The sequence below is a fragment of the Eptatretus burgeri genome, chromosome 1 (genome assembly GCF_056783735.1).
Source record: "Eptatretus burgeri isolate ZD-2024b chromosome 1, Ebu_testis_v1, whole genome shotgun sequence".
Lineage (NCBI taxonomy): Eukaryota > Metazoa > Chordata > Myxini > Myxiniformes > Myxinidae > Eptatretus > Eptatretus burgeri.
Window position 1 is genome coordinate 42,359,231 of NC_140961.1, and position 12,867 is coordinate 42,372,097.

A 12,867-nucleotide genomic window follows, 5' to 3' on the forward strand; every position below is an offset into this window, starting at 1 on the left:
AGACAGGAAGTCATTTGGCCCATCATTTCTGTGCTTTATTTACTACCCATGAACTTCATCTATCAGCAATTTAGTGGATTCGTTATGAACCTCTTTCTTACATTTAACATCGACAAGCAGGGAATTTGCACACAAGGTAGCGACATACAGTACACCAATATACTTTTTTTGAGAGATAGTGGGATCTAATTTAACGTCCACAACCTGAATGCTTAAAGGACAGCCGGCTTTGAGTTCATGTGTCCCCCACCCACCCAAATGTTGCGACACAGCACCTCCAGTCGGAAAAGCGCAGCACTACCACGTCACCTCCCACCTGAACTACCTTGACATCCTTATTTATTCGTATGCAGCCTGAGGCTGTTGGCTGCATCATTTTCCGAGGGCACCGCTGTGCCACTGATGCAATGCCCCCCTTGTTACCAGCACACTGGTACTCATTTTACCAACCTCAGATCGATGGCAGGCTGAGTCAACACACCTGGTGTTAATTGAACCCTGGCATCATTGCTGTTTCACCTAAAGTAACTGTGGGAATGCAATCACTGACCTTGAAAAGTGCGAGACAGACAATTCGCTGGTTCCAAACCTTCGTGATGATAATAATAAGTCTGGAGACTGTGATGGTTCACGAGGGGACACCACGGGCAAACTGGCGGGAATCGGGAAAAACGTAAATGATGGAAGTTGTAGTACTCAAAGAGCACGACTTGCATACAAACTTTCATTCGAAACAGTTGAAAACCCTAGGAGCTCGATGTCCAATTTATTGATTTTTTGGACATTTTCTAAGTTCGTGACCTTGTGACCTTGACCTTGGGACGAAAATGAAAAATCGAGCTCCGTGGGGCTATGCAGGTGCCATTGGGCTAACCAAATACCGAAACCCCTGCCAAATTCGACAAACCCCCTCGGAGAAGATGTAACTTGAAACCGGCTACCCCCTAAAAACATGTTTCTTGGGCGTGGCTCTGCCCATAATGGGCACAGCATGCCAATTCTCAGGAAAACACAACCAGATCATGGTACAAACCTCCCACCCAAATTTTATCAGGATCGGATGAAAACCCACGGAGCTGTGCTCAGGACAGACAGACAGACAAGCCGGTAAGCAGACATGGGTAGTCGATCAAGTCGAATTTAGTTGTTTTTCAGCCGTTACTAGCCAACAAAAGCATCTATAGCAACGGTTCTCTCACACATAACTAGGACATACCATGAACCTACCATACCAGTTTCATGTATATCTGACTCATAGTCTGAGATATAACGAACTTCGTTTTTTTTATTGTTTTCGACCAGGGTTCATTCAAAGTCTATCTTCTCCGACAGTTTTCATAGGATCCGGCTGGAAATTTTTGACAATATGGCTGAATGTACTTGCCCACTCGGGCTCGTGGCCCGATTTTTGATTTTCGAAAAAATAAATTTTTGAGATATTTTTTGAAAATTTCAAAGTCCCGTTGCTAGGCAACGGTGGTGTCCATAGCAACGGTTCTCATTTGCATACAACTAGCTCATGGTATGAACGTACCAACCAAGTTTCATCGAAATCACCATTGTATTAACGAAGCACTGGATCGAACAGACATACATACAGACAAGCCGGTAGGTGGACATGGGTAGTCGACTACCCAATAGAACCTGACGTGATGGGCTGGTTCGATGGGGAATGACCTGAGGATTAAGCACAATAAAATTCATGATTCCAGCTTCAAGGGTTAATGCTGCAGATTGTTTTTTCTTTAAAATACCCCCACATTTGGAGGTTTTTTGGCCGTTGCTCGGCAACGGAGGGGTCCATAGCAACGGTTCTCTCACACATAACTAGGACATACCATGAACCTACCATACCAGTTTCATGTATATCTGACTCATCGTCTCTGAGATATAACGAACTTCGTTTTTTTATTGTTTTCGACCAGGGTTCATTCAAAGTCTATCTTCTCCGACAGTTTTCATAGGATCCGGCTGGAAATTTTTGACAATATGGCTGAATGTACTGTCCACTCGGGCTCGTTGCCCGATTTTTGATTTTCGAAAAAATTAATTTTTGAGATATTTTTTGAAAATTTCAAAGTCCCGTTGCTAGGCAACGATGGTGTCCATAGCAACGGTTCTCATTTGCACACAACTAGGTCATGGTATGAACCTACCAACCAAGTTTAATCGAAATCGCCATTGTATTAACGGAGCACTGGACCGAACAGACATACAGACAGACAGACAGACAAACATATCGACGGAAATACTGATAATAAGGGTAGACTAGATGGACTACCCAACAGACAGACACACACCCATAACGAATATAGTGGTCACTTCCTGACTTGTGAACCAATAATAATAATAATAATTTGAGTTCCCTTAAACAAGGAAGGAGGAGGAGGCCATTAACCACAACAAATCCTGCGCTGTGACAACCAACCTATGGTTGTGAGTCCGTGCTCTTTCGTTATTAACAACCAACCTATGGTTGTGAGTCCGTGCTCTTTCGTTATTAACAACCAACCTATGGTTGTGAGTCCGTGCTCTTTCGTTATTAACAACCAACCTATGGTTGTGAGTTCGTGCTCTTTCGTTATTAACAACCAACCTATGGTTGTGAGTTCGTGCTCTATCGTTATTAACAACCAACCTATGGTTGTGAGTTCGTGCTCTATTGTTATTAACAACCAACCTATGGTTGTGAGTTCGTGCTCTATCGTTATTAACAACCAACCTATGGTTGTGAGTTCGTGCTCTATCGTTATTAACAACCAACCTATGGTTGTGAGTTCGTGCTCTATCGTTATTAACAACCAACCTATGGTTGTGAGTTCGTGCTCTATCGTTATTAACAACCAACCTATGGTTGTGAGTTCGTGCTCTATCGTTATTAAATGCTGGGAGTGTCAAAGCAAAGAAGCAGCACATATAAACAAATAAACGAATCTTTGGTTTGGCTCTGCCAGGATTCGAACCATGGAGCTCCCAGACTCAGGTGGGTCACTCAATAAATGGCACCACCGAGTCTGATGATGGCAGCAGCACTTTAGTCCCCCCAATCGAACCCTTCATTCATTAAATTGACGGGACCAATCACGGCAATTCACTAATACTGTACAGTACAGTCTATCGAAGTACTCATTGAATCCCGAGCCCGGAAACTCCGCTGTGGTTGTGTATAATTGACTGTACTGTGTAATTTATCATATAATATAATTTAACTACCCACGTGTGTGTATTACCCCCCATTGAGTACGTCGTGACGTGAAAGTGCCAACCTGGAGAAGTTAAAATTCCGCTTTTCCAAAAGTACTTGCTTTGGTCCTTCGTCTCCAGCCTTGGGGAATTCAGCAGGACAGGATTTACCTGCTGAGAAGCGCTACCTGTTCCTTCACAATGACGTCATTTATCCTTCTTCTTCTTCTTCTTCGTCTTCTTGATTTGTGTTGATGCTTTGCGTTCGCCACGCCCCGAAATACAACCTGGCGACAGGAGTCAGGTGACCCTGGGAACCAGAGTCGACACCTTTGCAGCTTTGTTTACAAGAACGACGATACAAGCCTGGTCATCCTTTCGAGGTCGGCAAAATGAGTACCAGCTTACTGTTAACAGGGGGCACTGAATCGGCGGCACAGCAGCGCTTCCACAAAATGATGCAACAAGTGGCCACAAGCAGCAGCAGCAGCAGCAGCAGCAGCAGCAGCAGCAGCAGCAGCAGCAGCAGCAGCAGCAGCAGCAGCAGCAGCAGCAGCAGCAGCAGCAGCAGCAGCAGCAGCAGCAGCAGCAGCAGCAGCAGCAGCAGCAGCAACCACCACCAACTTTTTTCCAATTATTCTGAATACTTGGAACGGTGGAGTGTTTCCAATGAATGGGGAGTTCACCTGAAAATGTAACCACCTGATAATACATCATGGATTATTTTGAGTACATTATCCTTTTCATAATATGGGTTCAATATATTATCTTGTCGAGGGACGTGGTTTTGCTTAAGTGTACTTAACAACCAGACTCGGTCGTGGTGTTGTGGTTAGTGTGAGCTGAATCTGTGAGGTCACGGCCACCACAAGGTCGATGGCTGCGTTCATCTGGTCAAGTCGTGTGTGTGTGTGTGTGTGTGTGTGTGTGTGTGTGTGTGTGTGTGTGTGTGTGTGTGTGTGTGTGTGTGTGTGTGTGTGTGTGTCCGTCCGTGTTTGTATACAGGGTGAGTCAAAAGTAGCACCCGATTTCTGTTTTTTCGGCTGTCAGATTCTTTCTGGGAAGTCATGTTGTTAATAATTGTCTTGCAGATTATTATTAATTTTCGTAATTTATTTATTTTTGAATTTGTAGGTTATTGCTGCGAGTTTGGAAAGTTACTGAATTTGCACCAAATTGAGCTTAATGGCACAATTTACAGACACATTTGTGTCTACTGGGCTGCGAATAACCCAAGAGTGACGGTTGAGAAGGAGGTAAGTTTACCTGGAGTGACAGTTTGGGTAGCCATATCTCCATTAGGGATAATTGGAGCCTTTTTCTTTGAGGGATCTGTCACTGCAGAAATTTACCTGGATATGCTGCAAACCTTCTTTTGGCCAAGGGAACAAGATCAGGACTGTTATTTCCAGCATGATGGAGCTCCACCTCATTATGGACGTTATGTTTCTCAGTGGCTTGATGAAAACTTTCCCAGAAAGTGGATCGGCCGCCGCGGTCCGATCGAGTGGCCGGCACGCTCCCCAGACCTTACACCTCCAGATTTCTTTATTTGGGGGCTCATGAAAGACCTTGTTTATCGTGAAAAGCCTCGTACCATTCAGGAATTGAAGGCTCAAGTCACTGCAAAGTTTGAGGAAACTGATATCGAACTCTGCAGACGTGTGTGCCGCTCTGTGCCTGCTCGGCTGCAATTGTGCATCGATCACGAGGGAGGGCACTTTGAAAATTGCAAGTAAAACAGCTTGGTACAGTTCCGTAATAATTTTTTCTTGAATAAATGGTTAGATAAACATGTCATTCATTTATTTCAACTTTCTTGTACACTGTGATACAAATAGCAAACAAACAATCAACTGACAGAAATCAGGCACCACTTCTGACTCACCCTGTATATGCACATGTGTGTTGAATGGTGTCCTTACAGGTCTCGAAGTATATCCACCTCCGTTTCAGTGAGGGATCATGATTCATGGACCAAGTTGTGAAGTCGAGTTGTTCTCAAACTCTCCTGAGGATCATCACCGAGCCTCAGATATCTTCCAACTACAGTTCGTTTGTAGTAATATTCCCAGGGATTGGGTTTTCAGATCTCTGTGATGTTCTTCTTTTTCATTCCCATTGCTCCATGATTATCAATCACTGGAACAATTTTGACACTTCAGCTTCCAGGATATTTTCACTTCGTTTTTCAGATCTTGGGATTTGGTCATTTTCTTGATTTCTGCATTGTTTAGGCCAAAATCGTTGGCTACTGATACCTCAATTAGCAATTCTGTCTTTTCCGCTTTGTACCTATAAGTACAGCCTAGTGTTGGCTTAGTGGTTAGGGTGGCAGCTTGGGATCCTAGGGTCCTGAGTTCAAGCCCCATTGGCTGCTGAATTAATATACACCAGGAGGTTGACTCAGCCTGTCATCCTTCCGAGGTTGGCAAAATGAGCACCAGTGTACTGGTAAGGTGGACACTACATCAGTGGCATAGCCACGTCCCAACCAATGATGCAACCGGGGGGGGGGGGAGAGAGAGAGAGACAGAGACAGAGACAGAGACAGAGACAGAGACAGAGACAGAGAGACAGAGACAGAGACAGAGACAGAGACAGAGACAGAGACAGAGACAGAGACAGAGACAGAGACAGAGACAGAGACAGAGACAGAGACAGAGACAGAGACAGAGACAGAGACAGAGACAGAGACAGAGAGAGAGACAGAGAGACAGAGAGAGAGAGAGAGAGAGAGAGAGAGAGAGAGAGAGACAGAGAGACAGAGAGACAGAGAGAGAGAGAGAGAGAGAGAGAGAGAGAGAGAGAGAGAGAGAGAGAGAGACTTTGTGTCTGAATTTTCCCGATCACGCAGGTGCAGAGAGGAGAGATAATTTTTTTAAATCCTGTCTGGCATTCAAACAAAATTGAAAATCATTTTAAACAGGAAACTTACAGTTTTTAAGGACGTCATAAATGACACAAACAACAGGCACAAAAAAAAAACGAATGTAACGTTTTAAATAATGTGGTGTAAAAGAGTTTACCGCTTCATCAACAGCGGTAAACTGCCAGATTTTGTTTTCTACAACCTTTAAAATCTTTATGTTATTTCAACTGAATTATACACTTGAACACGACAGAACACAAATTGCTTTTCTTGGCACTTTCAAAACCCTTCCATTCAGCAGTACTTGGACAAAATATTATGGCATTTTACATCATCTCCACCAATCAAAGTTTCCGCTCACAGACCCTGCCCATGTCCATGTTTCTCAAGACAGCGTGGGGTAAGGTGTTCCATTAACTCTCTAGTTTTTTTATGTTTATGTTTGATACGATCATCAGGTCGTAGGTGAGCATTACGTCGTCATTTTCAATGATTGTGTTTGGTTCATGTTTACATGAGTTTTCTGGGATATTGAATTTTTTATGCAGATGTGCCAATGGATTCCTCTATATGCTTTGTTGTGACTTTGTATGTACACTGTACAGCTGTTTGACGTGTGTGCGTTCAATCAATTGGCACCATACTCTGTGCAGAGCGTTGGTGCTGCCTAACCAGTGTCCTGGGCTATTGGGCACAATCCTGGATGGGTCGCCACTCCGACACAGGATACCAGCAAGCTGGCACTCATTTTTACCAACCTCAGAAGGATGATAGGCTGAGTCAACCCCACCTGGTATTAATTCAACAGCCAAGGGGGATTTGAAATCAGGACCCTCGGATCCCAAGCCCACCACCCTGACCATGAAGCCAACACCAGGCATAACTGTAATTTGCAGGAGGTAATGAGGTATACATTAAAGTCTATAAAAAAGAGCAAACTGGTCTCTGAAGGAAATTAATATTCATGTAGTTTTTCAAAAAATATTCTCAAAAGAAAGTGTTCGATTTCTCATAAACAACAGTTTATTTACATTTCGCAGCACCACAGTTTCCAGCAGACAGTGGGGATACCCATGAGTTCAGATCCGGCCCCTTTCTTTGCAAATTTGTTCTTGCACACGTATGAGTCTGATTGGGTCCAGAACATGTGCAGGAATAAACTAACAACTGTGAGAATGTGTGGAAGCAGCTTTAGATTCATTGATGATTTACTGTCAATGCAGCACTTTCAAAATGACGCAATCCATCCCAAATTTTTTTGGTGCGTATGAGTACAAACACCAGGAAGCTGAAGTTAGGGCTGAAATAAAAAAGTATTATGTGTCCCAGAAAAGGATTGTTATAATCCTTGGAATGGCTCACCGAGCTTCGGAAAGATGCCGAAAATACTTGGAAAAGTACCCCAGAGAAAGGGTTTTGCCTCTGCACAACGAAACACTTGGATAACGTTCTCAGAACACTGATGAGAAGGACAAATCTGGGGATAATACATGTACAGGGTAAGTAAATTTTCCATTCATCATCTTGGGAGGGGTTGGGGTGGGGGTGAGCTATGAGGGCTGTGATAAATATATTGTTTGTTTGCTTCTGCAAGAGAAATTAGACTCGATTTTTGCATCTGATGCTAAAAGTTGAACCGTCCGTCTGGCCGTCTCTCTGTCACAGTATATCCATCATGGCTGACGCAAGAATGTGCTAACAGTAAATGGTACGAACCCGATACCTCACAATAAAGGATATTTCTTGTGCTGTTTTCCTACATTAAGCCTGGTGTTGGCTTAATGGTTAAGGTAGTGGGCTTGGGATCCTAGGGTCCTGAGTTCAAATCCCGCTCAGCTGTTGAATTAACACCAGGTGGGGTTGACTCTGCCTGTCATCCTTCCGAGGTCGGCAAAATGAGTGCCAGCATGCTGGTATACTGTGTCGGAGTGGCGACCCGTCCAGGATTGTTCCCAATAGCCAAGGGGACTGCTTCGGCGGCACCAACGCTCTGCACAGAGTATGGTCCTAATGGATGGATGGTGGGCTGGAGACCTGAGGATCCTGAGTTGAAATCTCACTCAGATGTTGAATTAACACCAGGTGGAGCTGACTCAGCCTATCATCCTTCTGAGGTTGGTCAAATGAGTACCAGTGAACTGGTAACAAGGGCACAGCATCAGCGTGCCCCCATAGTTGGTAGCAGTGGTGATTGATGCACCATTGATCATAGCCAGTTGAAAGCATGAAATCATGACCCAACAATAAGTGGAAGTTTAAAAAAACCAACAACATTCCTATATTTCTGTTAGTCTGATATGCTTCCAGGAACAGAACAATTATGGTTAACCACTCAGAAATTCCCACTTTCATTTAAATGTTGAAGAGTGTGTTTAAAAGACGATTTCAATTGCATGTTTAACGCTAGGATTGGCAGGATAAAAGTGCCCCGTGAGCTGAACTGAATCAATGTAAACACACACACACACACACACACACACACACACACACACACACACACACACACACACACACACACACACACACACACACACACACACACACACACACACGCACACACACCGCACGCACAAACGGTCTCATTTAGTATTCATACGTCATTTCGAAAGTTCCATATTAAAGATGGGTTTATATTTGAGCATCTCCATGATGACACATATCCAAACGAGCTCAAATTCAAAAAGCAAAACCGAACTTGCACTTCAATTTCTTTTTTAGAATTACAAATCGACATCAATTAACTAGAAGGGTACTCGGTAGAGCGCATACCACCGCCACATAATGCCTGATCCACAAGAACATATCTGGCCCGATACATTTTTGAAAGATGGTGCTATATATCTTTTTTGAACCCTATCTCTCAATGAAGGAGAATCAAAAAATTCTAGTAGTTGGATCCGAATTCGGACCTTCACCAAAATTGAATCAATTCGTCGTGACCTAACATGTCCACCAAGTATCATTTGAATCCGTCCACAACTTTTTGAGATATCGTGCTATATATATATATATATATATATATATATATATATATATATATATATATATATATATATATATATATATATATATATATAAATATATATATATATATATATATATATATATATATATATATATATATATATATATATATATATATATATATATATATATATATATATATTAGTTTAGCCCAATCAATGGTGAAGAATCACTGAAAAAAAATTATCAGATCCAGATTTGGATTTGGATCTTCACCAAAATTGAATCAATTCTTCATTGTCACACACCAAACTGGCTTCATGGCTAGAGTGGTGGGCTTGGGATCCTTGGGTCCTGAGTTAAAATCCTGCCAGCTGTTGAATTAATACCAGGTTGGGTTGACTCTGCCTGTCATCCTTCTGAGGTCGGAAAAATGAATTTCATCCTGCGTTGGAGTGGCGACCCGTCCAGGATTGTGCCCAATAGCCAAGGAGACTGATTAGGCAGCACCAATGCTCTGCACAGAGTATGGTCCCGATGGATGGATAGACACACCCAACATGTCCACCAAGTTTTGTGTGAATCTGTCAACAACGTTTTGAGATATCCTGCACACAAACAAACAAACATACAAACAAACGGAGAGAAAGAGGTGAAAACATAGCCTCCTTCACCCTCGCTGGCAGATGTAATAATAAACGAGATGCTTTTCCATTCCATAATGTACGAATGCCTTTCTTTGACATCAATATTCCTAACAAGCTATTCTCTCATTCGTTGTTGTCTCCATTTGCGGGTTTCAGGAGGTGAGAGGAAGTTCTCCCAGAATTCAAAATCTCCATTCCCTATTTTTTTTTTGTGAAAGATCATGATTTATGAACCAAACTGTGAAGTTTGATTCTCATAGCCTCATTCCAAGTGCTCTTTCCAAAATCTTCACTGAACCTCTGACAGCCTCCACTTGTAGCTCGTTTGTTGTGATATTCCCCGGAATCATTTTAAAGTAATCGGTGAGGGTTTTCTTTGTCATTCCTGCAGTTCCAACTATCACTGGTATAATTTCAGCTTTCTTCTATTTCCAAGTCCTCTTGACCTCATTTTTCAGATCCTGGTATTTGGTCATTTTCCTGATTTCTGTGGCAGTTAGTCCAAAGTCATTGGGAACTGCAACCTCAATCAACAATGCTGACTTTTCCTTTTTGTGTTCGAGCACTATGTCTGGAGGCAATGCTTTGTTTGCAACGTCCACACTTGATGGGATCATCTTGTTTTGTGTAACAGAGTTAGGTGTGGGCTCTGTATTTAAAGAGAAACAGACAACGATGAATTAGATCAACTGTGGTTACTACACTTACAGCTGCTTGTTCAACACACTCCGTGTTATTCTGCTTTCGGTCACAATCCAATGCAACAGCTTAACCAGCACAACCTTGCATTTAACCACAAGTTTACCTTGCCAATACAGTGTCAACAACAGCTTAATCATCTGCAGAGGACAGTGGTATCACCCCGATGGAACATCAGGCTGTAAACCATCCTATAAAAGAAACAGAAACATTTAATGGATTCAATGATGTGCATAGAATAGCCAGTGCTGCAATTAAACGGTCACAATGTAATGACACCTGTTACATGACGTCATTACATACACTATAATGATGTTTGGGACATTATTTATCAGTACATGTAACATCAAGTTATAAACACATTGTATCACCCACCTCAGAAACCCCTAATTCTGCATGTGCTATACAATACATGCATGTCGTGATGTGGTTACTGTACTGCACACACACACACACACACACACACACACCCATCAACCAAGATTTGTTATTTACTTAAGCATGGAGGAATGATATCTGAACCATGGCAATCAATATAACCGCCACAACTGGATTCCTGGTGCGTACAAGTACCACCAGTCGCGACAACGATCATAACCTGACACATCCCTAGTGAAGCAAGATTGTTGCGGGGCCGGGACGTCGGCCGCGAGCACGACCACCAGATGGAGCAGTGGAGTCAGCTCGACCGATGGCCCGGAATTCAGATCGTACTGTTCGGAAAAGTCCACAGAGTACGGGTCCCTTTCGGACCGTGAAGGGTCAATATTTCCACCACGTGGTACAGGGTTATTTGCAAAATTTTCAAGATACCTAGAGACCATGTGGCGATCTACCGAGTCTTCACACCCTCGACGGCACCCATACGGAAAACGAGCCGCTTAGTGTGCTCGTTCCATGTGCGATTCTGAGCGGTTTAATCGCCGAGAACCGTCGGTCCAGATGTCCCCTTACGGCGGCACAATGGCCTTGCTAATCTTCCCCAGCACGCGACACGCTCAGTCAATGAAAGAAGGGACATGAACGAACTGAAACATTTAACAATCGGGGTATTTATTCAACAATAATGGGGGGGGGGGGAGTTAGGGAAGCATGTAAGAAGCAGAATTAAACCGAATAAAGCAAGGCAATGATATACAGCGAGAGGCACTTAACAGTTTACTACTTATTAGATGGGCGCCCTGAACACACATATGCACACACCCAAAGAATCATCGGACCAAATGGTCTTTATCGAGACCTATCTTGGACCTGCCAGCCTCGTGCGGTCTTCAAGGACCAGGTCCTTGGGGCCGAACTGGACCCCCAGCACGATCCAGATGATCCAAGTGAGCGAAGTTGGCAGGGTGAAGGCTGGCGGCAGAAGACCCTCCGTGCGCAGATACTTTCCAGATCAACAGGAGAACCAGCGGAGAATGACAGGAGAACCAGCCACGAAGAACGACAGGAGAACAACGCCCGGGGAACCAACAACGAATGCGCAAACCGAGCCTATATTTATACCCCCCGCTTCGGAAGGGGGGGGGCGCCTCCTCGCGACCCTCCCTCTGTCACTGGCTGGTTTTGGCGCGCAAAGTCACTCGTCCTCTCTCTCACTGGCCAAAACGGGCGGCAAGCCCTTTAATTGGCCCGGGGGGGGGGGGTGGTGACGTCATGTGGAGCCCTTTCCTCCGGTCGCGGGCCCGGATTGGCTGAGTGGCGGTCACCCCACCCGCTGCACGCCGATTGGTCAAGGGCCGCTTCGCGGCTCCTCCCTGAACTCCGCCTTCTTCCAGAGTACCGCCCCTCACACAGTCGGGGAAGTCTGATTGGCCGAGCGACGGTCACCCCACTCGCTGCATGCCGATTGGTCGAGGGCCGCCATGTGGCTCCTCCCCGAACTCCGCCTTCTTCCAAAGGACCGCCCCTCACACAGGAAGTGGAGCAACATGTTTCTGCAGGGGCTCCACCCACCGCTGACGTCGGCCAGAGTGAGGCGAAGGAAGCGAAGCAAAGGTGAGGGTGATGCGGTGTCGTCGGCATTGATGTCAGTGGTGTAAAAAACACACGAAAAGAAAACCTGACTATTAAAATAACACCACAGCGCAGGAACATTTAATTACCCATTAGACTAGGGTCGGGACCCTAACTGGCAACATGTACTTACCGATATAACTGATCTAAAGGACCTGTATGTTGTGTGCTCATGGCTTCCAGATTCGCAACAATATTACACTTGACTGTCATTATTATTATCTAAGAAACATAGTGTCCATTACTTTAAACTGGATGTCAGCACTGCCAGCCTTGTTCACATATGTTAAACAGAGGCATATCGCTTTCCTATGAGGAAATACATACGATGTGCAACACATACAGAGCATGGTGACATTAGTCAGCCTCTGATATCAGTCTGAACACTTGGCTCTAACAGGATTTGGCACGTAGTGGTAACACACTGATTTTATCATTCCGTGTACAAGGTCCTTCAATCACTCAGATCACATGGCTTGGATCGTATCT

The 12,867-nt window shown here is 44.2% G+C and overlaps 1 protein-coding gene across 1 annotated transcript in view; it reads right to left on the minus strand.

The window, feature by feature from the left end:
- The window catches only part of RHBDL2 (rhomboid like 2), a 25,725-nt gene extending 22,172 nt beyond the window's left edge, over positions 1-3,553 (minus strand). Inside the window, exons 1-2 of the mRNA XM_085850968.1 lie at positions 3,267-3,553; positions 551-652 (exon numbers count right to left, since the gene is read on the minus strand). The gene's annotated coding sequence lies outside the window, so the exon portion shown is untranslated. The remainder of the gene's footprint in view (positions 1-550; positions 653-3,266) is intronic.
- Positions 3,554-12,867: the final 9,314 nt, after the last annotated feature.